Source organism: Carcharodon carcharias, chromosome 11, assembly GCF_017639515.1.
Source record: "Carcharodon carcharias isolate sCarCar2 chromosome 11, sCarCar2.pri, whole genome shotgun sequence".
NCBI lineage: Eukaryota > Metazoa > Chordata > Chondrichthyes > Lamniformes > Lamnidae > Carcharodon > Carcharodon carcharias.
The window spans coordinates 115,291,404-115,315,460 of NC_054477.1; positions in this window are offsets into that span (position 1 = coordinate 115,291,404).

Genomic DNA, 24,057 nt, shown 5'->3' on the forward strand with positions numbered 1-24,057 from the left:
GTATTCTGTGACTCCTTTCCATACTGCCACAGGAGTGCTGTACTCTGTGACGTCTTTCCATACTGCCACAGGTGTGCCTGTACTCTGTGACCCCTTTCCATACCATCACACGAGTGCCTACACTCTGTGACTCCTTTTAATACTGCCACAGCAGTGCCTGTACTCTGTGACTCCTTTCCATAATGCCACAGGAGTGACTGTACTCTGTGACTGCTTTCCATACTGCCACAGGAGTGCCTGTACTCTGTGACTGCTTTCCACACAGCCACAGGAGTGCCTGTACTCTGTGACTCCCCTCCATACTGCCACAGGAGTGTTGTACTCTGTGACTCCTTTCCATACTGCCACAGGAGTGCCTGTACTCTTTGATTCCTTTCCAGACTGCCACAGAAGTGCGTGCATTCTGTGACTCCTTTCCATACTGCCACAGGAGTGCCTGTACACTGTGACTCCTTTCCATTCTGCCACAATAGTGCCTGTACACTGTGACACCTTTCCATACTGCCACAGAAGGGCCTGTACTTTGTGATTCCTTTCCATACTGCCACAGGAGTGCTGTACTCTGTGACTCCTTTCCATACTGCCACAGGAGTGCCTGTACACTGTGACTCCTTTCCATACTGCCCCAGGTGTGCCTGTACACTGTGACTAATTTCCATACTGCCACAGGTTTGCCTGTACTCTGTGACTCCTTTCCATACTGCCACAGGAGTGCGTGTACTCTGTGACTCCTTTCCATACAGCCACAGGAGTGCCTGTATTCTGTGACATCTTTGCAAACAGCCACAGGAGTGCCTGTATTCTGTGACTCCTTTCCATACTGCCACAGGAGTGTCTGTACTCTGTGACTCGTTTCCATACTGACACAGGAGTGCCTGTACTATGTGACTTCTTTCCATACTGCAACAGGAGTGCCTGCACTCTATGATTCCTTTTCATACTGCCACAGGTGTGCCTGTACTCTGTAAATCCTTTCCACACTGCCACGGGATTGCCTGTACTCTATGACCCCTTTCCATACTTCCAGTGGAGTGCCCGTATTCTGTGACTCCTTTCCATACTGCCACAGGAGTGCTGTACTCTATGACACCTTTCCATACTGCCACAGGAGTGCCTGCACTCTGTAACTCCTTTCCATACTGCCACAGTAGTGCCTGCACTCTGTAACTCCTTTCCATACTGCTATAGGAGTGCCTGTACTCTGTGACTCCTTTCCATACTGCCAGAGGAGTGCCTACACTCTGTGACTCCTTTCCATACCGTCACAGGAGTGCCTACACTCTGTGACTCTTTTTAATACTGCCACAGGAGTGCCTGTACTCTGTGACTCCTTTCCATATGCCACAGGAGTGACTGTAATCTGTGACTGCTTTCCATACTGCCACAGGAGTGCCTGTAATCTGTGACTCCTCTCCATACTGCCACAGGAGTGTTGTACTCTGTGACTCCTTTCCATACTACCACAGGTGTGCCTGTACTCTGTGACGCCTTTCCATACTGCCATACCTGTGCCTGTACTCTGTGACACCTTTCCATACTACCACAGGTGTGCCTGTACTCTGTGACGCCTTTCCATACTGCCACAGGAGTGCCTGCACTCTGTGTCCCATTTCCATACTGCCACAGGTGTGCCTGTACTCTGTGACATCTTTCCATACTGCCACAGGTGTGCCTGTACTCTGTGACGTCTTTCCATACTGCCACAGGTGTGCCTGTACTCTGTGACCCCTTTCCATACTGCCACAGGAGTGCTTATACACTGTGACTCCGTTCCATACAGCCATAGGAGTGCCTGCACTCTGTAACTCCTTTCCATACTGTCACAGAAGTGCTTGAATTCTGTGACTCCTTTCCATACTGCCACAGGAGTGCCTGTACTCTGTGCCTCCTTTCCATACTGCTATAGGAGTGGTGTACTCTCTGACTCCTTTTCATACTGCCACATTAGTGCTTGTACTCTGTGACTCCTTTCCATACTGCCATAGGAGTGCCTGTACACTGTGACCCCTTTCCATACTGCCACCGGAGTGCTTATACACTGTGACTCCTTTCCATACTGCCACAGTAGTGCCTGTACACTGTGACACATTTCCATACTGCCAATGACGTGCCTGTACTTTGTCATTCCTTTCCATACTGCCACAGGAGTGCTGTACTCTATGACACCTTTCCATACTGCCACAGGAGTGCCTGCACTCTGTAACTCCTTTCCATACTGCCACAGGAGTGCCTGCACTCTGTAAGTCCTTTCAATACTGCTATAGGAGTGCCTGTACTCTGTGACTCCTTTCCATACTGCCAGAGGAGTGCCTACACTCTGTGACTCCTTTCCATACCGTCACAGGAGTGCCTACACTCTGTGACTCCTTTTAATACTGCCACAGGAGTGCCTGTACTCTGTGACTCCTTTCCATAATGCCACAGGAGTGACTGTACTCTGTGACTGCTTTCCATACTGCCACAGGAGTGCCTGTACTGTGTGACTGCTTTCCACACAGCCACAGGAGTGCCTGTACTCTGTGACCCCTTTCTGTACTGCCACAGGAGTGACTGTACTCTGTGACTTCTTTCCACGATTCCAGAGTAGTGCCTGTACTCTGCGACTCCTTTCCATACTGCCACAGGACCACCTGTAGTCTGTGACTCCTTACCATACTGCCACAGGTGTGCCTGTACTCTGTGACTCATATCCATACCGTCACAGGAGTGCCTGTAATCTGTGATTACTTTCCATGCTGCCACAGCAGTGCCTATAATCTGTGACTTCTTTTCATACTGCCACAGGAGGGCTGTACTCCGTGACTCCTTTACGTTTTGCCACAGGAGTGCCTGTACTCTGTGACTCCTTTCCGTACTGCTACAGGAGTGACTTTACTCTGTGACTCCTTTCCATACTGCCACAGGAGTGACTGTACTCTGTGACTCCTTTCCATACTGCCCCCGGTGTGCCTGTACTCTGCGACTCCTTTCCACACTGCCACAGGCGTGACTGTACTCTGTGACTCCTTTCCATACTGCCACAGGAGTGACTGTACTCTGTGACTCCTTTCCATACTGCCACAGGAGTTCCTGTACTCTGTGACTCCATTCCATACTGCCACAGGAGTACCTGTACTCTGTGACTCCTTTCCATACTTGCACAGCAGTGCCTGTACTCTGTGACTTCTTTCCATACTTGCACAGCAGTGCCTGTACTCTGTGACTCCTTTCCATACTGCCACAGGATTGCCTGTAATCTGTGACACATTTCCATACTGCCAGAGGAGTGCCTGTACTCTGTGACTCCTTTCCATACGGCCACAGGAGTGCCTACACACTGTGACTCCTTTCCATTCTGTCACAGGTGTGCTGTACTCTGTGACTCCTTTCCATACTGCCAGAGGAGTGCCTACACTCTGTGGCTCTTTTCCATTCTGTCACAGGAGTGCCCATACTCTGTGACTCCTTTGCATACTGCCAGAGGAGTGCCTACACTCTGTGACAACTTTCCATACCGTCACAGGAGTGCCTACACTCTGTGACTCCTTTTAATACTGCCACAGGAGTGCCTGTACTCTGTGACTCCTTTCCATAATGCCACAGGAGTGACTGTACTCTGTGACTGCTTTCCATACTGCCACAGGTGTGTTGTACTCTGGGACTCCTTTCCATATTGCCACAGGAGTTCCTGTACTCTAAGATTCCTTTCCAGACTGCCACAGAAGTGACTGTACTCTGTGACTTCTTTCCACGATTCCAGAGTAGTGCCTGTACTCTGCGACTCCTTTCCATACTGCCACAGGACCACCTGTAGTCTGTGACTCCTTACCATACTGCCACAGGTGTGCCTGTACTCTGTGACTCATATCCATACCGTCACAGGAGTGCCTGTAATCTGTGACTTCTTTTCATACTGCCACAGGAGGGCTGTACTCCGTGACTCCTTTACGTTTTGCCACAGGAGTGCCTGTACTCTGTGACTCCTTTCCGTACTGCCACAGGAGTGACTTTACTCTGTGACTCCTTTCCATACTGCCACAGGAGTGACTGTACTCTGTGAATCCTTTCCATACTGCCCCAGGTGTGCCTGTACTCTGCGACTCCTTTCCACACTGCCACAGGCGTGACTGTACTCTGTGACTCCTTTCCATACTGCCACAGGAGTGACTGTACTCTGTGACTCCTTTCCATACTGCCACAGGAGTGCCTGTACTCTGTGCCTCCTTTCCATACTGCCACAGGAGTGCTGTACTCTCTGACTCCTTTTCATACTGCCACATTAGTGCTTGTACTCTGTGACTCCTTTCCGTACTGCCATAGGAGTGCCTGTGCACTGTGACTCCTTTCCATACTGCCACAGTAGTGCCTGGACACTGTGACACCTTTCCATACTGCCACAGAAGTGCCTGTACTTTGTGATTCCTTTCCATACTGCCACAGGAGTGCTGTACTCTGTGACCCCTTTCTGTACTGCCACAGGAGTGCCTGTACACTGTGACTCCTTTCCATACTGCCCCAGGTGTACCTGTACTCTGTGACTAATTTCCATACTGCCACAGGTATGCCTGTACTCTGTGACTCCTTTCCATACTGCCACAGGAGTGATTGTACTCTGTGACTCCTTTCCATACTGCCACAGGAGTGCCTGTACTCTGTGACCCCTTTCTGTACTGCCAATGGAGTGACTGTACTCTGTGACTTCTTTCCACGATTCCAGAGTAGTGCAGTACTCTGCGACTCCTTTCCATTCTGCCACAGGACCACCTGTACTCTGTGACTCATTTCCATACTGCCACAGGTGTGCCTGCACTCTGTGACCCCTTTCGATATTGCCACAGGAGTGCCTGTACTCTGTGACTTCTTTCAACGATTCCAGAGTAGTGCCTGTACTCTGTGACTCCTTTCCATACTGCCACAAGAGTGCCTGTACTCTGTGACTCTTTTCCATACTGCCACAGGAGTGCCTGCACTCTGTGACCCCTTTCGATATTGCCACAGGAGTGCCTGTACTCTGTGACTGCTTTCCATAATTCCAGAATAGTGCCTGTACTCTGTGACCCCTTTCGTTACTGCCACAGGAGTGCCTGTACTCTGTGACTCCTATCCATACGGCCACAGGAGTGCCTGATCTCTGTGACTCCTTTCCATATGGCCTCAGGATTGCCTGTACTCTGACCACTTTCCATACTTCCACAGGAGTGCATGTATTCTGTGACTCCTTTCCATACTTGCACAACAGTGCCTGTACTCTGTGACACCTTTCCATACTGCCACAAGATTGCCTGTAATCTGTGACACATTTCCATACTGCCAGAGGAGTGCCTGTACTCTGTGCCTCCTTTCCATACTGCCACAGGAGTGCTGTACTCTCTGACTCCTTTTCATACTGCCACATTAGTGCTTGTACTCTGTGACTCCTTTCCATACTGCCATAGGAGTGCCTGTACACTGTGACCCCTTTTCATACTGCCACAGGAGTGCCTGTACACTGTGACTCCTTTCCATACTGCCACAGTAGTGCCTGTACACTGTGACACCTTTCCATACTGCCACAGAAGTGCCTGTACTTTGTGATTCCTTTCCATACTGCCACAGGAGTGCTGTACTCTGTGACCCCTTTCTGTACTGCCACAGGAGTGCCTATACACTGTGACTCCTTTCCATACTGCCCCAGGTTTGCCTGTACTCTGTGACTAATTTCCATACTGCCACAGGTATGCCTGTACTCTGTGACTCCTTTCCATACTGCCACAGGAGTGACTGTACTCTGTGACTCCTTTCCATAATGCCACAGGAGTGCCTGTACTCTGTGACCCCTTTCTGTACTGCCACAGGAGTGACTGTACTCTGTGACTTCTTTCCACGATTCCAGAGTAGTGCCTGTACTCTGCGACTCCTTTCCATACTGCCACAGGACCACCTGTACTCTGTGACTCATTTCCATACTGCCACAGGTGTGCTTGCACTCTGTGACCCCTTTCGATATTGCCACAGGAGTGCCTGTACTCTGTGACTTTTTTCCACGATTCCAGAATAGTGCCTGTACACTGTGACTCCTTTCCATACTGCCACAAGAGTGCCTGTACTCTGTGACTCTTTTCCATACTGCCACAGGAGTGCCTGCACTCTGTGACCCCTTTCGACATTGCCACAGGAGTGCCTGTACTCTGTGACTGCTTTCCATAATTCCAGAATAGTGCCTGTACTCTGTGACCCCTTTCGTTACTGCCACAGGAGTGCCTGTACTCTGTGACCCCTTTCGTTACTGCCACAGGAGTGCCTGTACTCTGTGACTCCTATCCATATGGCCACAGGAGTGCCTGATCTCTGTGACTCCTTTCCATATGGCCTCAGGATTGCCTGTACTCTGACCACTTTCCATACTTCCACAGGAGTGCATGTATTCTGTGACTCCTTTCCATACTTGCACAGCAGTGCCTGTACTCTGTGACACCTTTCCATACTGCCACAAGATTGCCTGTAATCTGTGACACATTTCCATACTGCCAGAGGAGTGCCTGTACTCTGTGCCTCCTTTCCATACTGCCACAGGAGTGCTGTACTCTCTGACTCCTTTTCATACTGCCACATTATTGCTTGTACTCTGTGACTCCTTTCCATACTGCCATAGGAGTGCCTGTACACTGTGACCCCTTTTCATACTGCCACAGGAGTGCCTGTACACTGTGACTCCTTTCCATACTGCCACAGTAGTGCCTGTACACTGTGACACCTTTCCATACTGCCACAGAAGTGCCGGTACTTTGTGATTCCTTTCCATACTGCCACAGGAGTGCTGTACTCTGTGACCCCTTTCTGTACTGCCACAGGAGTGCCTATACACTGTGACTCCTTTCCATACTGCCCCAGGTTTGCCTGTACTCTGTGACTAATTTCCATACTGCCACAGGTATGCCTGTACTCTGTGACTCCTTTCCATACTGCCACAGGAGTGACTGTACTCTGTGACTCCTTTCCATAATGCCACAGGAGTGCCTGTACTCTGTGACCCCTTTCTGTACTGCCACAGGAGTGACTGTACTCTGTGACTTCTTTCCACGATTCCAGAGTAGTGCCTGTACTCTGCGACTCCTTTCCATACTGCCACAGGACCACCTGTACTCTGTGACTCATTTCCATACTGCCACAGGTGTGCTTGCACTCTGTGACCCCTTTCAATATTGCCACAGGAGTGCCTGTACTCTGTGACTTTTTTCCACGATTCCAGAATAGTGCCTGTACACTGTGACTCCTTTCCATACTGCCACAAGAGTGCCTGTACTCTGTGACTCTTTTCCATACTGCCACAGGAGTGCCTGCACTCTGTGACCCCTTTCGACATTGCCACAGGAGTGCCTGTACTCTGTGACTGCTTTCCATAATTCCAGAATAGTGCCTGTACTCTGTGACCCCTTTCGTTACTGCCACAGGAGTGCCTGTACTCTGTGACCCCTTTCGTTACTGCCACAGGAGTGCCTGTACTCTGTGACTCCTATCCATATGGCCACAGGAGTGCCTGATCTCTGTGACTCCTTTCCATATGGCCTCAGGATTGCCTGTACTCTGACCACTTTCCATACTTCCACAGGAGTGCATGTATTCTGTGACTCCTTTCCATACTTGCACAGCAGTGCCTGTACTCTGTGACACCTTTCCATACTGCCACAAGATTGCCTGTAATCTGTGACACATTTCCATACTGCCAGAGGAGTGCCTGTACTCTGTGCCTCCTTTCCATACTGCCACAGGAGTGCTGTACTCTCTGACTCCTTTTCATACTGCCACATTAGTGCTTGTACTCTGTGACTCCTTTCCATACTGCCATAGGAGTGCCTGTACACTGTGACCCCTTTTCATACAGCCACAGGAGTGCCTGTACACTGTGACTCCTTTCCATACTGCCACAGTAGTGCCTGTACACTGTGACACCTTTCCATACTGCCACAGAAGTGCCTGTACTTTGTGATTCCTTTCCATACTGCCACAGGAGTGCTGTACTCTGTGACCCCTTTCTGTACTGCCACAGGAGTGCCTATACACTGTGACTCCTTTCCATACTGCCCCAGGTTTGCCTGTACTCTGTGACTAATTTCCATACTGCCACAGGTATGCCTGTACTCTGTGACTCCTTTCCATACTGCCACAGGAGTGACTGTACTCTGTGACTCCTTTCCATAATGCCACAGGAGTGCCTGTACTCTGTGACCCCTTTCTGTACTGCCACAGGAGTGACTGTACTCTGTGACTTCTTTCCACGATTCCAGAGTAGTGCCTGTACTCTGCGACTCCTTTCCATACTGCCACAGGACCACCTGTACTCTGTGACTCATTTCCATACTGCCACAGGTGTGCTTGCACTCTGTGACCCCTTTCGATAATGCCACAGGAGTGCCTGTACTCTGTGACTTCTTTCCACGATTCCAGAATAGTGCCTGTAGACTGTGACTCCTTTCCATACTGCCACAAGAGTGCCTGTACTCTGTGACTCTTTTCCATACTGCCACAGGAGTGCCTGCACTCTGTGACCCCTTTCGACATTGCCACAGGAGTGCCTGTACTCTGTGACTGCTTTCCATAATTCCAGAATAGTGCCTGTACTCTGTGACACCTTTCGTTACTGCCACAGGAGTGCCTGTACTCTGTGACCCCTTTCGTTACTGCCACAGGAGTGCCTGTACTCTGTGACTCCTATCCATATGGCCACAGGAGTGCCTGATCTCTGTGACTCCTTTCCATATGGCCTCAGGATTGCCTGTACTCTGACCACTTTCCATACTTCCACAGGAGTGCATGTATTCTGTGACTCCTTTCCATACTTGCACAGCAGTGCCTGTACTCTGTGACACCTTTCCATACTGCCACAAGATTGCCTGTAATCTGTGACACATTTCCATACTGCCAGAGGAGTGCCTGTACTCTGTGCCTCCTTTCCATACTGCCACAGGAGTGCTGTACTCTCTGACTCCTTTTCATACTGCCACATTAGTGCTTGTACTCTGTGACTCCTTTCCATACTGCCATAGGAGTGCCTGTACACTGTGACCCCTTTTCATACTGCCACAGGAGTGCCTGTACACTGTGACTCCTTTCCATACTGCCACAGTAGTGCCTGTACACTGTGACACCTTTCCATACTGCCACAGAAGTGCCTGTACTTTGTGATTCCTTTCCATACTGCCACAGGAGTGCTGTACTCTGTGACCCCTTTCTGTACTGCCACAGGAGTGCCTATACACTGTGACTCCTTTCCATACTGCCCCAGGTTTGCCTGTACTCTGTGACTAATTTCCATACTGCCACAGGTATGCCTGTACTCTGTGACTCCTTTCCATACTGCCACAGGAGTGACTGTACTCTGTGACTCCTTTCCATAATGCCACAGGAGTGCCTGTACTCTGTGACCCCTTTCTGTACTGCCACAGGAGTGACTGTACTCTGTGACTTCTTTCCACGATTCCAGAGTAGTGCCTGTACTCTGCGACTCCTTTCCATACTGCCACAGGACCACCTGTACTCTGTGACTCATTTCCATACTGCCACAGGTGTGCTTGCACTCTGTGACCCCTTTCGATAATGCCACAGGAGTGCCTGTACTCTGTGACTTCTTTCCACGATTCCAGAATAGTGCCTGTACACTGTGACTCCTTTCCATACTGCCACAAGAGTGCCTGTACTCTGTGACTCTTTTCCATACTGCCACAGGAGTGCCTGCACTCTGTGACCCCTTTCGACATTGCCACAGGAGTGCCTGTACTCTGTGACTGCTTTCCATAATTCCAGAATAGTGCCTGTACTCTGTGACCCCTTTCGTTACTGCCACAGGAGTGCCTGTACTCTGTGACTCCTATCCATACGGCCACAGGAGTGCCTGATCTCTGTGACTCCTTTCCATATTGCCTCAGGATTGCCTGTACTCTGACCACTTTCCATACTGCCACAGGAGTGCATGTATTCTGTGACTCCTTTCCATAATTGCACAGCAGTGCCTGTACTCTGTGACTCCTTTCCATACTGCCACAGGATTGCCTGTAATCTGTGACACATTTCCATACTGCCAGAGGAGTGCCTGTACTCTGTGACTCCTTTCCATACTGCCACAAGAGTGCCTGTACTCTGTGACTCTTTTCCAAACTGCCACAGGAGTGCCTGCACTCTGTGACCCCTTTCGATATTGCCACAGGAGTGCCTGTACACTGTGACTGCTTTCCATAATTCCAGAATAGTGCCTGTACTCTGTGACCCCTTTCGTTACTGCCACAGGAGTGCCTGTACTCTGTGACTCCTATCCATACGGCCACAGGAGTGCCTGATCTCTGTGACTCCTTTCCATATGGCCTCAGGATTGCCTGTACTCTGACCACTTTCCATACTTCCACAGGAGTGCATGTATTCTGTGACTCCTTTCCATACTTGCACAGCAGTGCCTGTACTCTGTGACACCTTTCCATACTGCCACAGGATTGCCTGTAATCTGTGACACATTTCCATACTGCCACAGGAGTGCCTGTACTCTGTGCCTCCTTTCCATACTGCCACAGGAGTGCTGTACTCTCTGACTCCTTTTCATACTGCCACATTAGTGCTTGTACTCTGTGACTCCTTTCCATACTGCCATAGGAGTGCCTGTACACTGTGACCCCTTTTCATACTGCCACAGGAGTGCCTGTACACTGTGACTCCTTTCCATACTGCCACAGTAGTGCCTGTACACTGTGACACCTTTCCATACTGCCACAGAAGTGCCTGTACTTTGTGATTCCTTTCCATACTGCCACAGGAGTGCTGTACTCTGTGACCCCTTTCTGTACTGCCACAGGAGTGCCTATACACTGTGACTCCTTTCCATACTGCCCCAGGTTTGCCTGTACTCTGTGACTAATTTCCATACTGCCACAGGTATGCCTGTACTCTGTGACTCCTTTCCATACTGCCACAGGAGTGACTGTACTCTGTGACTCCTTTCCATAATGCCACAGGAGTGCCTGTACTCTGTGACCCCTTTCTGTACTGCCACAGGAGTGACTGTACTCTGTGACTTCTTTCCACGATTCCAGAGTAGTACCTGTACTCTGCGACTCCTTTCCATACTGCCACAGGACCACCTGTACTCTGTGACTCATTTCCATACTGCCACAGGTGTGCTTGCACTCTGTGACCCCTTTCGATATTGCCACAGGAGTGCCTGTACTCTGTGACTTCTTTCCACGATTCCAGAATAGTGCCTGTACACTGTGACTCCTTTCCATACTGCCACAAGAGTGCCTGTACTCTGTGACTCTTTTCCATACTGCCACAGGAGTGCCTGCACTCTGTGACCCCTTTCGACATTGCCACAGGAGTGCCTGTACTCTGTGACTGCTTTCCATAATTCCAGAATAGTGCCTGTACTCTGTGACCCCTTTCGTTACTGCCACAGGAGTGCCTGTACTCTGTGACTCCTATCCATACGGCCACAGGAGTGCCTGATCTCTGTGACTCCTTTCCATATGGCCTCAGGATTGCCTGTACTCTGACCACTTTCCATACTGCCACAGGAGTGCATGTATTCTGTGACTCCTTTCCATAATTGCACAGCAGTGCCTGTACTCTGTGACTCCTTTCCATACTGCCACAGGATTGCCTGTAATCTGTGACACATTTCCATACTGCCAGAGGAGTGCCTGTACTCTGTGACTCCTTTCCATACGGCCACAGGAGTGCCTACACACTGTGACTCCTTTCCATTCTGTCACAGGTGTGCTGTACTCTGTGACTCCTTTCCATACTGCCAGAGGAGTGCCTACACTCTGTGACTCTCTTCCATTCTGTCACAGGAGTGCCCATACTCTGTGACTCCTTTGCATACTGCCAGAGGAGTGCCTACACTCTGTGACAACTTTCCATACTGTCACAGGAGTGCCTACACTCTGTGACTCCTTTTAATACTGCCACAGGAGTGCCTGTACTCTGTGACTCCTTTCCATAATGCCACAGGAGTGACTGTACTCTATGACTGCTTTCCATACTGCCACAGGAGTGCCTGTACTCTGTGATTGCTTTCCATACAGCCTCAGGAGTGCCTGCACTCTGTAACTCCTTTCCATACTGTCACAGAAGTGCTTGAATTCTGTGACTGCTATCCATACTGCCACAGGAGTGCCTGTACTCTGTGCCTCCTTTCCATACTGCCACAGGAGTGCTGTACTCTCTGACTCCTTTTCATACTGCCACATTAGTGCTTGTACTCTGTGACTCCTTTCCATACTGCCATAGGAGTGCCTGTACACTGTGACCCCTTTCCATACTGACACAGGAGTGCCTGTACACTGTGACTCCTTTCCATACTGCCACAGTAGTGCCTGTACACTGTGACACCTTTCCATACTGCCACAGAAGTGCCTGTACTTTGTGATTCCTTTCCATACTGCCACAGGAGTGCTGTACTCTGTGACCCCTTTCTGTACTGCCACAGGAGTGCCTGTACACTGTGACTCCTTTCCATACTGCCCCAGGTGTGCCTGTACTCTGTGACTAATTTCCATACTGCCACAGGTATGCCTGTACTCTGTGACTGCTTTCCATACTGCCACAGGAGTGACTGTACTCTGTGACTCCTTTCCATAATGCCACAGGAGTGCCTGTACTCTGTGACCCCTTTCTGTACTGCCACAGGAGTGACTGTACTCTGTGACTTCTTTCCACGATTCCAGAGTAGTGCCTGTACTCTGCGACTCCTTTCCATACTGCCACAGGACCACCTGTACTCTGTGACTCATTTCCATACTGCCACAGGTGTGCCTGCACTCTGTGACCCCTTTCGATATTGCCACAGGAGTGCCTGTACTCTGTGACTTCTTTCCACGATTCCAGAATAGTGCCTGTACTCTGTGACTCCTTTCCATACTGCCACAAGAGTGCCTGTACTCTGTGACTCTTTTCCATACTGCCACAGGAGTGCCTGCACTCTGTGACCCCTTTCGACATTGCCACAGGAGTGCCTGTACTCTGTGACTGCTTTCCATAATTCCAGAATAGTGCCTGTACTCTGTGACACCTTTCGTTACTGCCACAGGAGTGCCTGTACTCTGTGACCCCTTTCGACATTGCCACAGGAGTGCCTGTACTCTGTGACTGCTTTCCATAATTCCAGAATAGTGCCTGTACTCTGTGACACCTTTCGTTACTGCCACAGGAGTGCCTGTACTCTGTGACCCCTTTCGTTACTGCCACAGGAGTGCCTGTACTCTGTGACTCCTATCCATATGGCCACAGGAGTGCCTGCACTCTGTGACCCCTTTCGATATTGCCACAGGAGTGCCTGTACTCTGTGACTGCTTTCCATAATTCCAGAATAGTGCCTGTACTCTGTGACCCCTTTCGTTACTGCCACAGGAGTGCCTGTACTCTGTGACTCCTATCCATACGGCCACAGGAGTGACTGATCTCTGTGACTCCTTTCCATATGGCCTCAGGATTGCCTGTATTCTGACCACTTTCCATACTGCCACAGGAGTGCATGTATTCTGTGACTCCTTTCCATAATTGCACAGCAGTGCCTGTACTCTGTGACTCCTTTCCATACTGCCACAGGATTGCCTGTAATCTGTGACACATTTCCATACTGCCAGAGGAGTGCCTGTACTCTGTGACTCCTTTCCATACGGCCACAGGAGTGCCTACACACTGTGACTCCTTTCCATTCTGTCACAGGTGTGCTGTACTCTGTGACTCCTTTCCATACTGCCAGAGGAGTGCCTACACTCTGTGACTCTCTTCCATTCTGTCACAGGAGTGCCCATACTCTGTGACTCCTTTGCATACTGCCAGAGGAGTGCCTACACTCTGTGACAACTTTCCATACTGTCACAGGAGTGCCTACACTCTGTGACTCCTTTTAATACTGCCACAGGAGTGCCTGTACTCTGTGACTCCTTTCCATAATGCCTCAGGAGTGACTGTACTCTATGACTGCTTTCCATACTGCCACAGGAGTGCCTGTACTCTGTGATTGCTTTCCATACAGCCTCAGGAGTGCCTGCACTCTGTAACTCCTTTCCATACTGTCACAGAAGTGCTTGAATTCTGTGACTGCTTTCCATACTGCCACAGGAGTGCCTGTACTCTGTGCCTCCTTTCCATACTGCCACAGGAGTGCTGTACTCTCTGACTCCTTTTCATACTGCCACATTAGTGCTTGTACTCTGTGACTCCTTTCCATACTGCCATAGGAGTGCCTGTACACTGTGACCCCTTTCCATACTGACACAGGAGTGCCTGTACACTGTGACTCCTTTCCATACTGCCACAGTAGTGCCTGTACACTGTGACACCTTTCCATACTGCCACAGAAGTGCCTGTACTTTGTGATTCCTTTCCATACTGCCACAGGAGTGCTGTACTCTGTGACCCCTTTCTGTACTGCCACAGGAGTGCCTGTACACTGTGACTCCTTTCCATACTGCCCCAGGTGTGCCTGTACTCTGTGACTAATTTCCATACTGCCACAGGTATGCCTGTACTCTGTGACTCCTTTCCATACTGCCACAGGAGTGACTGTACTCTGTGACTCCTTTCCATACTGCCACAGGAGTGCCTGTACTCTGTGACCCCTTTCTGTACTGCCACAGGAGTGACTGTACTCTGTGACTTCTTTCCACGATTCCAGAGTAGTGCCTGTACTCTGCGACTCCTTTCCATACTGCCACAGGACCACCTGTACTCTGTGACTCATTTCCATACTGCCACAGGAGTGCCTGCACTCTGTGACCCCTTTCGATATTGCCACAGGAGTGCCTGTACTCTGTGACTTCTTTCCACGATTCCAGAGTAGTGCCTGTACTCTGTGACTCTTTTCCATACTGCCACAAGAGTGCCTGTACTCTGTGACTCTTTTCCATACTGCCACAGGAGTGCCTGCACTCTGTGACCCCTTTCGACATTGCCACAGGAGTGCCTGTACTCTGTGACTGCTTTCCATAATTCCAGAATAGTGCCTGTACTCTGTGACCCCTTTCGTTACTGCCACAGGAGTGCCTGTACTCTGTGACCCCTTTCGTTACTGCCACAGGAGTGCCTGTACTCTGTGACTCCTATCCATACGGCCACAGGAGTGACTGATCTCTGTGACTCCTTTCCATATGGCCTCAGGATTGCCTGCACTCTGACCACTTTCCATACTGCCACAGGAGTGCATGTATTCTGTGACTCCTTTCCATACTTGCACAGCAGTGCCTGTACTCTGTGACTCCTTTCCAAACTGCCACAGGATTGCCTGTAATCTGTGACACATTTCCATACTGCCAGAGGAGTGCCTGTACTCTGTGACTCCTTTCCATACGGCCACAGGAGTGCCTACACTCTGTGACTCTTTTCCATTCTGTCACAGGAGTGCCCATACTCTGTGACTCCTTTGCATACTGCCAGAGGAGTGCCTACACTCTGTGACAACTTTCCATACTGTCACAGGAGTGCCTGTACTCTGTGACTCCTTTCCATAATGCCACAGGAGTGACTGTACTCTGTGACTGCTTTCCATACTGCCACAGGAGTGTTGTACTCTGTGACTCCTTTCCATATTGCCACAGGAGTGCCTGTAATCTAAGACTCCTTTCCAGACTGCCACAGAAGTGCCTTTCCTATGTGACTTCTTTCCATACTGTCACAGGAGTGCCTGTACTCTGTGACTCCTTTCCAAACTGCCACAGTAGTGCCTGTAATCTGTGACACCTTTCCATACTGCCATACTTGTGCCTGTACTCTGTGACACCTTTCCATACTACCACAGGTGTGCCTGTACTCTGTGACGCCTTTCCATGCTGCCACAGGAGTGCCTGCACTCTGTTTCCCATTTCCATACTGCCACAGGTGTGCCTGTACTCTGTGACGTCTTTCCATACTGCCACAGGAGTGCCTGTACTCTGTGACATCTTTCCATACTGCCACAGGTGTACCTGTACTCTGTGACCCCTTTCCATACTGCCACAGGAGTGCTTATACACTGTGACTCCATTCCATACAGCCATAGGAGTGCCTGCACTCTGTAACTCCTTTCCATACTGTCACAGAAGTGCTTGAATTCTGTGACTCCTTTCCATACTGCCACAGGAGTGCCTGTACTCTGTGCCTCCTTTCCATACTGCCACAGGAGTGCTGTACTCTCTGACTCCTTTTCATACTGCCACATTAGTGCTTGTACTCTGTGACTCCTTTCCATACTGCCATAGGAGTGCCTGTACACTGTGACCCCTTTCCATACTGCCACCGGAGTGCCTGTACGCTGTGAATCCTTTCCATACTGCCACAGTAGTGCCTGTACACTGTGACACATTTCCATACTGCCACAGATGTGCCTGTACTTTGTGATTCCTTTCCATACTGCCACAGGAGTGCTGTACTCTGTGACTCCATTTCATACTGCCACAGGAGCGCCTGTACTCTGTGACTCCTTTCCATACTGCCACAGGCGTGCCTGTACACTGTGACTCCTTTCCATACTGCCCCAGGTGTGCCTGTACTCTGTGACTAGTTTCCACACTGCCACAGGTATGCCTGTACTCTGTGACTTCTTTCCATACTGCCACAGGAGTGACTGTACTCTGTCACTCCTTTCCATACTGCCACAGGAGTGCCTGTACTCTGTGACCCCTTTCTGTACTGCCACAGGAGTGACTGTACTCTGTGACTTCTTTCCACGATTCCAGAGTAGTTCCTGTACTCTGCGACTACTTTCCATACTGCCACAGGACCACCTGTACTCTGTGACTCATTTCCATACTGCCACAGGTGTGCCTGCACTCTGTGACCCCTTTCGATATTGCCACAGGAGTGCCTGTACTCTGTGACTTATTTCCACGATTCCAGAGTAGTGCCTTTACTCTGTGACTCCTTTGCATACTGCCACAAGAGTGCCTGTACTCTGTGACTCTTTTCCATACTGCCACAGGAGTGCCTGCACTCTGTGACCCCTTTCGACATTGCCACAGGAGTGCCTGTACTCTGTGACTGCTTTCCATAATTCCAGAATAGTGCCTGTACTCTGTGACCCCTTTCGTTACTGCCACAGGAGTGCCTGTACTCTGTGACTCCTATCCATACGGCCACAGGAGTGACTGATCTCTGTGACTCCTTTCCATATGGCCTCAGGATTGCCTGTACTCTGACCACTTTCCATACTGCCACAGGAGTGCATGTATTCTGTGACTCCTTTCCATAATTGCACAGCAGTGCCTGTACTCTGTGACTCCTTTCCATACTGCCACAGGATTGCCTGTAATCTGTGACACATTTCCATACTGCCAGAGGAGTGCCTGTACTCTGTGACTCCTTTCCATACGGCCACAGGAGTGCCTACACACTGTGACTCCTTTCCATTCTGTCACAGGTGTGCTGTACTCTGTGACTCCTTTCCATACTGCCAGAGGAGTGCCTACACTCTGTGACTCTCTTCCATTCTGTCACAGGAGTGCCCATACTCTGTGACTCCTTTGCATACTGCCAGAGGAGTGCCTACACTCTGTGACAACTTTCCATACTGTCACAGGAGTGCCTACACTCTGTGACTCCTTTTAATACTGCCACAGGAGTGCCTGTACTCTGTGACTCCTTTCCATAATGCCTCAGGAGTGACTGTACTCTATGACTGCTTTCCATACTGCCACAGGAGTGCCTGTACTCTGTGATTGCTTTCCATACAGCCTCAGGAGTGCCTGCACTCTGTAACTCCTTTCCATACTGTCACAGAAGTGCTTGAATTCTGTGACTGCTTTCCATACTGCCACAGGAGTGCCTGTACTCTGTGCCTCCTTTCCATACTGCCACAGGAGTGCTGTACTCTCTGACTCCTTTTCATACTGCCACATTAGTGCTTGTACTCTGTGACTCCTTTCCATACTGCCATAGGAGTGCCTGTACACTGTGACCCCTTTCCATACTGCCACAGGAGTGCCTGTACACTGTGACTCCTTTCCATTCTGCCACAGTAGTGCCTGTACACTGTGACACCTTTCCATACTGCCACAGAAGGGCCTGTACTTTGTGATTCCTTTCCATACTGCCACAGGTGTGCTGTACTCTGTAACTCCATTTCATTCTGCCACAGGAGTGCCTGTACTCTGTGACTCCTTTCCATACTGCCACAGGAGTGCCTGTACACTGTGACTCCTTTCCATACTGCCCCAGGTGTGCCTGTACTCTGTGACTAATTTCCATACTGCCACAGGTATGCCTGTACTCTGTGACTCCTTTCCATACTGCCACAGGAGTGACTGTACTCTGTGACTCCTTTCCATACTGCCACAGGAGTGCCTGTACTCTGTGACCCCTTTCTGTACTGCCACAGGAGTGACTGTACTCTGTGACTTCTTTCCACGATTCCAGAGTAGTGCCTGTACTCTGCGACTCCTTTCCATACTGCCACAGGACCACCTGTACTCTGTGACTCATTTCCATACTGCCACAGGAGTGCCTGCACTCTGTGACCCCTTTCGATATTGCCACAGGAGTGCCTGTACTCTGTGACTTCTTTCCACGATTCCAGAGTAGTGCCTGTACTCTGTGACTCTTTTCCATACTGCCACAAGAGTGCCTGTACTCTGTGACTCTTTTCCATACTGCCACAGGAGTGCCTGCACTCTGTGACCCCTTTCGACATTGCCACAGGAGTGCCTGTACTCTGTGACTGCTTTCCATAATTCCAGAATAGTGCCTGTACTCTGTGACCCCTTTCGTTACTGCCACAGGAGTGCCTGTACTCTGTGACTCCTATCCATAAAGCCACAGGAGTGACTGATCTCTGTGACTCCTTTCCATATGGCCTCAGGATTGCCTGTACTCTGACCACTTTCCATACTGCCACAGGAGTGCATGTATTCTGTGACTCCTTTCCATACTTGCACAGCAGTGCCTGTACTCTGTGACTCCTTTCCAAACTGCCACAGGATTGCCTGTAATCTGTGACACATTTCCATACTGCCAGAGGAGTGCCTGTACTCTGTGACTCCTTTCCATACGGCCACAGGAGTGCCTACACTCTGTGACTCTTTTCCATTCTGTCACAGGAGTGCCCATACTCTGTGACTCCTTTGCATACTGCCAGAGGAGTGCCTACACTCTGTGACAACTTTCCATACTGTCACAGGAGTGCCTGTACTCTGTGACTCCTTTCCATAATGCCACAGGAGTGACTGTACTCTGTGACTGCTTTCCATACTGCCACAGGAGTGTTGTACTCTGTGACTCCTTTCCATATTGCCACAGGAGTGCCTGTAATCTAAGACTCCTTTCCAGACTGCCACAGAAGTGCCTTTCCTATGTGACTTCTTTCCATACTGTCACAGGAGTGCCTGTACTCTGTGACTCCTTTCCAAACTGCCACAGTAGTGCCTGTAATCTGTGACACCTTTCCATACTGCCATACTTGTGCCTGTACTCTGTGACACCTTTCCATACTACCACAGGTGTGCCTGTACTCTGTGACGCCTTTCCATGCTGCCACAGGAGTGCCTGCACTCTGTTTCCCATTTCCATACTGCCACAGGTGTGCCTGTACTCTGTGACGTCTTTCCATACTGCCACAGGAGTGCCTGTACTCTGTGACATCTTTCCATACTGCCACAGGTGTACCTGTACTCTGTGACCCCTTTCCATACTGCCACAGGAGTGCTTATACACTGTGACTCCGTTCCATACAGCCATAGGAGTGCCTGCACTCTGTAACTCCTTTCCATACTGTCACAGAAGTGCTTGAATTCTGTGACTCCTTTCCATACTGCCACAGGAGTGCCTGTACTCTGTGCCTCCTTTCCATACTGCCACAGGAGTGCTGTACTCTCTGACTCCTTTTCATACTGCCACATTAGTGCTTGTACTCTGTGACTCCTTTCCATACTGCCATAGGAGTGCCTGTACACTGTGACCCCTTTCCATACTGCCACCGGAGTGCCTGTACGCTGTGAATCCTTTCCATACTGCCACAGTAGTGCCTGTACACTGTGACACATTTCCATACTGCCACAGAAGTGCCTGTACTTTGTGATTCCTTTCCATACTGCCACAGGAGTGCTGTACTCTGTGACTCCATTTCATACTGCCACAGGAGTGCCTGTACTCTGTGACTCCTTTCCATACTGCCACAGGCGTGCCTGTACACTGTGACTCCTTTCCATACTGCCCCAGGTGTGCCTGTACTCTGTGACTAGTTTCCACACTGCCACAGGTATGCCTGTACTCTGTGACTTCTTTCCATACTGCCACAGGAGTGACTGTACTCTGTCACTCCTTTCCATACTGCCACAGGAGTGCCTGTACTCTGTGACCCCTTTCTGTACTGCCACAGGAGTGACTGTACTCTGTGACTTCTTTCCACGATTCCAGAGTAGTTCCTGTACTCTGCGACTACTTTCCATACTGCCACAGGACCACCTGTACTCTGTGACTCATTTCCATACTGCCACAGGTGTGCCTGCACTCTGTGACCCCTTTCGATATTGCCACAGGAGTGCCTGTACTCTGTGACTTATTTCCACGATTCCAGAGTAGTGCCTTTACTCTGTGACTCCTTTGCATACTGCCACAAGAGTGCCTGTACTCTGTGACTCTTTTCCATACTGCCACAGGAGTGCCTGCACTCTGTGACCCCTTTCGATATTGCCACTGGAGTGCCTGTACTCTGTGACTGCTTTCCATAATTCCAGAATAGTGCCTGTACTCTGTGACCCCTTTCGTTACTGCCACAGGTTGCCTGTACTCTGTGACTCTTATCCATACGGCCACAGGAGTGCCTGATCTCTGTGACTCCTTTCCATATGGCCTCAGGATTGCCTGTACACTGTGACCACTTTCCATACTTCCACAGGAGTGCCTGTATTCTCTGGCTCCTTTCCATACTGCCAGAGGAGTGCCTGCACTCTGTGACTCCTTTCCATACTGCCACAGGAGTGCTGTACTCTGTGGCACATTTCCGTACTGCCACACGATTGCCTGTACTCTGTGACTCCTTTCCATACTGCCACAGGATTGCCTGTACTCTGTGACTCCTTTCCATACTGCCACAGGATTGCCTGCACTCTGTAACTCCTTTTCATACTGCCATTTGAGTGCCTTTACTTTGTGATTGCTTTCCATACTGCCACAGGAATGCTGTATTCTGTGATCACTTTCCAGACTTGCACAGGAGTGCCTGTACTCTGTGACTCCTTTCCATACTGCCACAGGATTGCCTGCACTCTGTAACTCCTTTTCATACTGCCATTTGAGTGCCTTTACTTTGTGATTGCTTTCCATACTGCCACAGGAATGCTGTGCTCTGTGATCACTTTCCAGACTTGCACAGGAGTGCCTACACTCTGTGACTCCTTTCCATTCTGTCACAGGAGTGCCTGTACTCTGTGACTCCTTTCCATACTGCCAGAGGAGTGCCTACATTCTGTGACTTCTTTCCATTCTGACACAGGAGTGCCTGTGACCTGTGACTCCTTTCCATACTGCCACAGGAGTACTGTACTCTGTGACCACTTTCCATACTTGCACAGGAGTGCCTGTACTCTGTGACACCTTTCCATACTGCCAGAGGAGTGCCTACACTCTGGGACTCCTTTCCATTCTGTCACAGGAGTGCCTGTAACCTGTGACTCCTTTCCATACTGCCACAGGAGTGCCAGTACTCTGTGACTCCATTCCATACTGCCACAGGAGTACCTGTACTCTGTGACTCCTTTCCATACTTGCACAGCAGTGCCTGTACTCTGTGACTCCTTTCCATACTTGCACAGCAGTGCCTGTACTCTGTGACTCCTTTCCATACTGCCACAGGATTGCCTGTAATCTGTGACACATTTCCATACTGCCAGAGGAGTGCCTGTACTCTGTGACTCCTTTCCATACGGCCACAGGAGTGCCTACACACTGTGACTCCTTTCCATTCTGTCACAGGTGTGCTGTACTCTGTGACTCCTTTCCATACTGCCAGAGGAGTGCCTACACGCTGTGACTCTTTTCCATTCTGTCACAGGAGTGCCAGTCTCTGTGACTCCTTTGCATACTGCCAGAGGAGTGCCTACACACTGTGACAACTTTCCATACCGTCACAGGAGTGCCTACACTCTGTGACTCCTTTTAATACTGCCACAGGAGTGCCTGTACTCTGTGACTCCTTTCCATAATGCCACAGGAGTGACTGTACTCTGTGACTGCTTTCCATACTGCCACAGGAGTGCCTGTACTCTGTGACTGCTTTCCATACAGCCACAGGAGTGCCTGTACTCTGTGACTCCTTTCCATACTGCCACAGGAGTGTTGTACTCTGTGACTCCTTTCCATATTGCCACAGGAGTGCCTGTACTCTAAGATTCCTTTCCAGACTGCCACAGAAGTGCCTTTCCTGTGTGACTTCTTTCCATACTGTCACAGGAGTGCCTGTACTCTGTGACTCCTTTCCAAACTGCCACAGTAGTGCCTGTAATATGTGACGCCTTTCCATACTGCCATACTTGTGCCTGTACTCTGTGACACCTTTCCATACTACCACAGGTGTGCCTGTACTCTGTGACGCCTTTCCATACTGCCACAGGAGTGCCTGCACTCTGTGTCCCATTTCCATACTGCCACAGGTGTGCCTGTACTCTGTGACGTCTTTCCATACTGCCACAGGTGTGCCTGTACTCTGTGACGTCTTTCCATACTGCCACAGGTGTGCCTGTACTCTGTGACCCCTTTCCATACTGCCACAGGAGTGCTTATACACTGTGACTCCGTTCCATACAGCCATAGGAGTGCCTGCACTCTGTAACTCCTTTCCATACTGTCTCAGAAGTGCTTGAATTCTGTGACTCCTTTCCATACTGCCACAGGAGTGCCTGTACTCTGTGCCTCCTTTCCATACTGCCACAGGAGTGCTGTACTCTCTGACTCCTTTTCATACTGCCACATTAGTGCTTGTACTCTGTGACTCCTTTCCATACTGCCATAGGTGTGCCTGTACACTGTGACCCCTTTCCATACTGCCACAGGAGTGCCTGTACACTGTGACTGCTTTCCATACTGCCACAGTAGTGCCTGTACACTGTGACACCTTTCCATACTGCCACAGGAGTGCCTGTACTTTGTGATTCCTTTCCATACTGCCACAGGAGTGCTGTACTCTGTGACTCCATTTCATACTGCCACAGGAGTGCCTGTACTCTGTGACTCCTTTCCATACTGCCCCAGGTGTGCCTGTACTCTGTGACTAATTTCCATACTGCCACAGGAGTGACTGTACTCTGTCACTCCTTTCCATACTGCTACAGGAGTACCTGTACTCTGTGACCCCTTTCTGTACTGCCACAGGAGTGACTGTACTCTGTGACTTCTTTCCACGATTCCAGAGTAGTGCCTGTACTCTGCGACTCCTTTCCATACTGCCACAGGACCACCTGTACTCTGTGACTCATTTCCATACTGCCACAGGTGTGCCTGCACTCTGTGACCCCTTTCGATATTGCCACAGGAGTGCCTGTACTCGGTGACTTCTTTCCACGATTCCAGAGTAGTGCCTGTACTCTGTGACTCCTTTCCATACTGCCACAAGAGTGCCTGTACTCTGTGACTCTTTTCCATACTGCCACAGGAGTGCCTGCACTCTGTGACCCCTTTCGATATTGCCACAGGAGTGCCTGTACTCTGTGACTGCTTTCCATAATTCCAGAATAGTGCCTGTACTCTGTGACCCCTTTCGTTACTGCCACAGGAGAGCCTGTACTCTGTGACTCCTATCCATTCAGCCACAGGAGTGCCTGATCTCTGTGACTCCTTTCCATATGGCCTCAGGATTGCCTGTGCTCTGTGACCACTTTCCATACTGCCACAGGAGTGCCTGTATTCACTGGCTCCTTTCCATACTGCCAGAGGAGTGCCTGCACTCTGTAACACCTTTCCATACTGCCACAGGAGTGCTGTACTCTGTGGCACATTTCCGTACTGCCACAGGATTGCCTGTACTCTGTGACTCCTTTCCATACTGCCACAGGATTGCCTGTACTCTGTGACTCCTTTCCATACTGCCACAGGGTTGCCTGCACTCTGTAACTCCTTTTCATACTGCCATTTGAGTGCCTTTACTTTGTG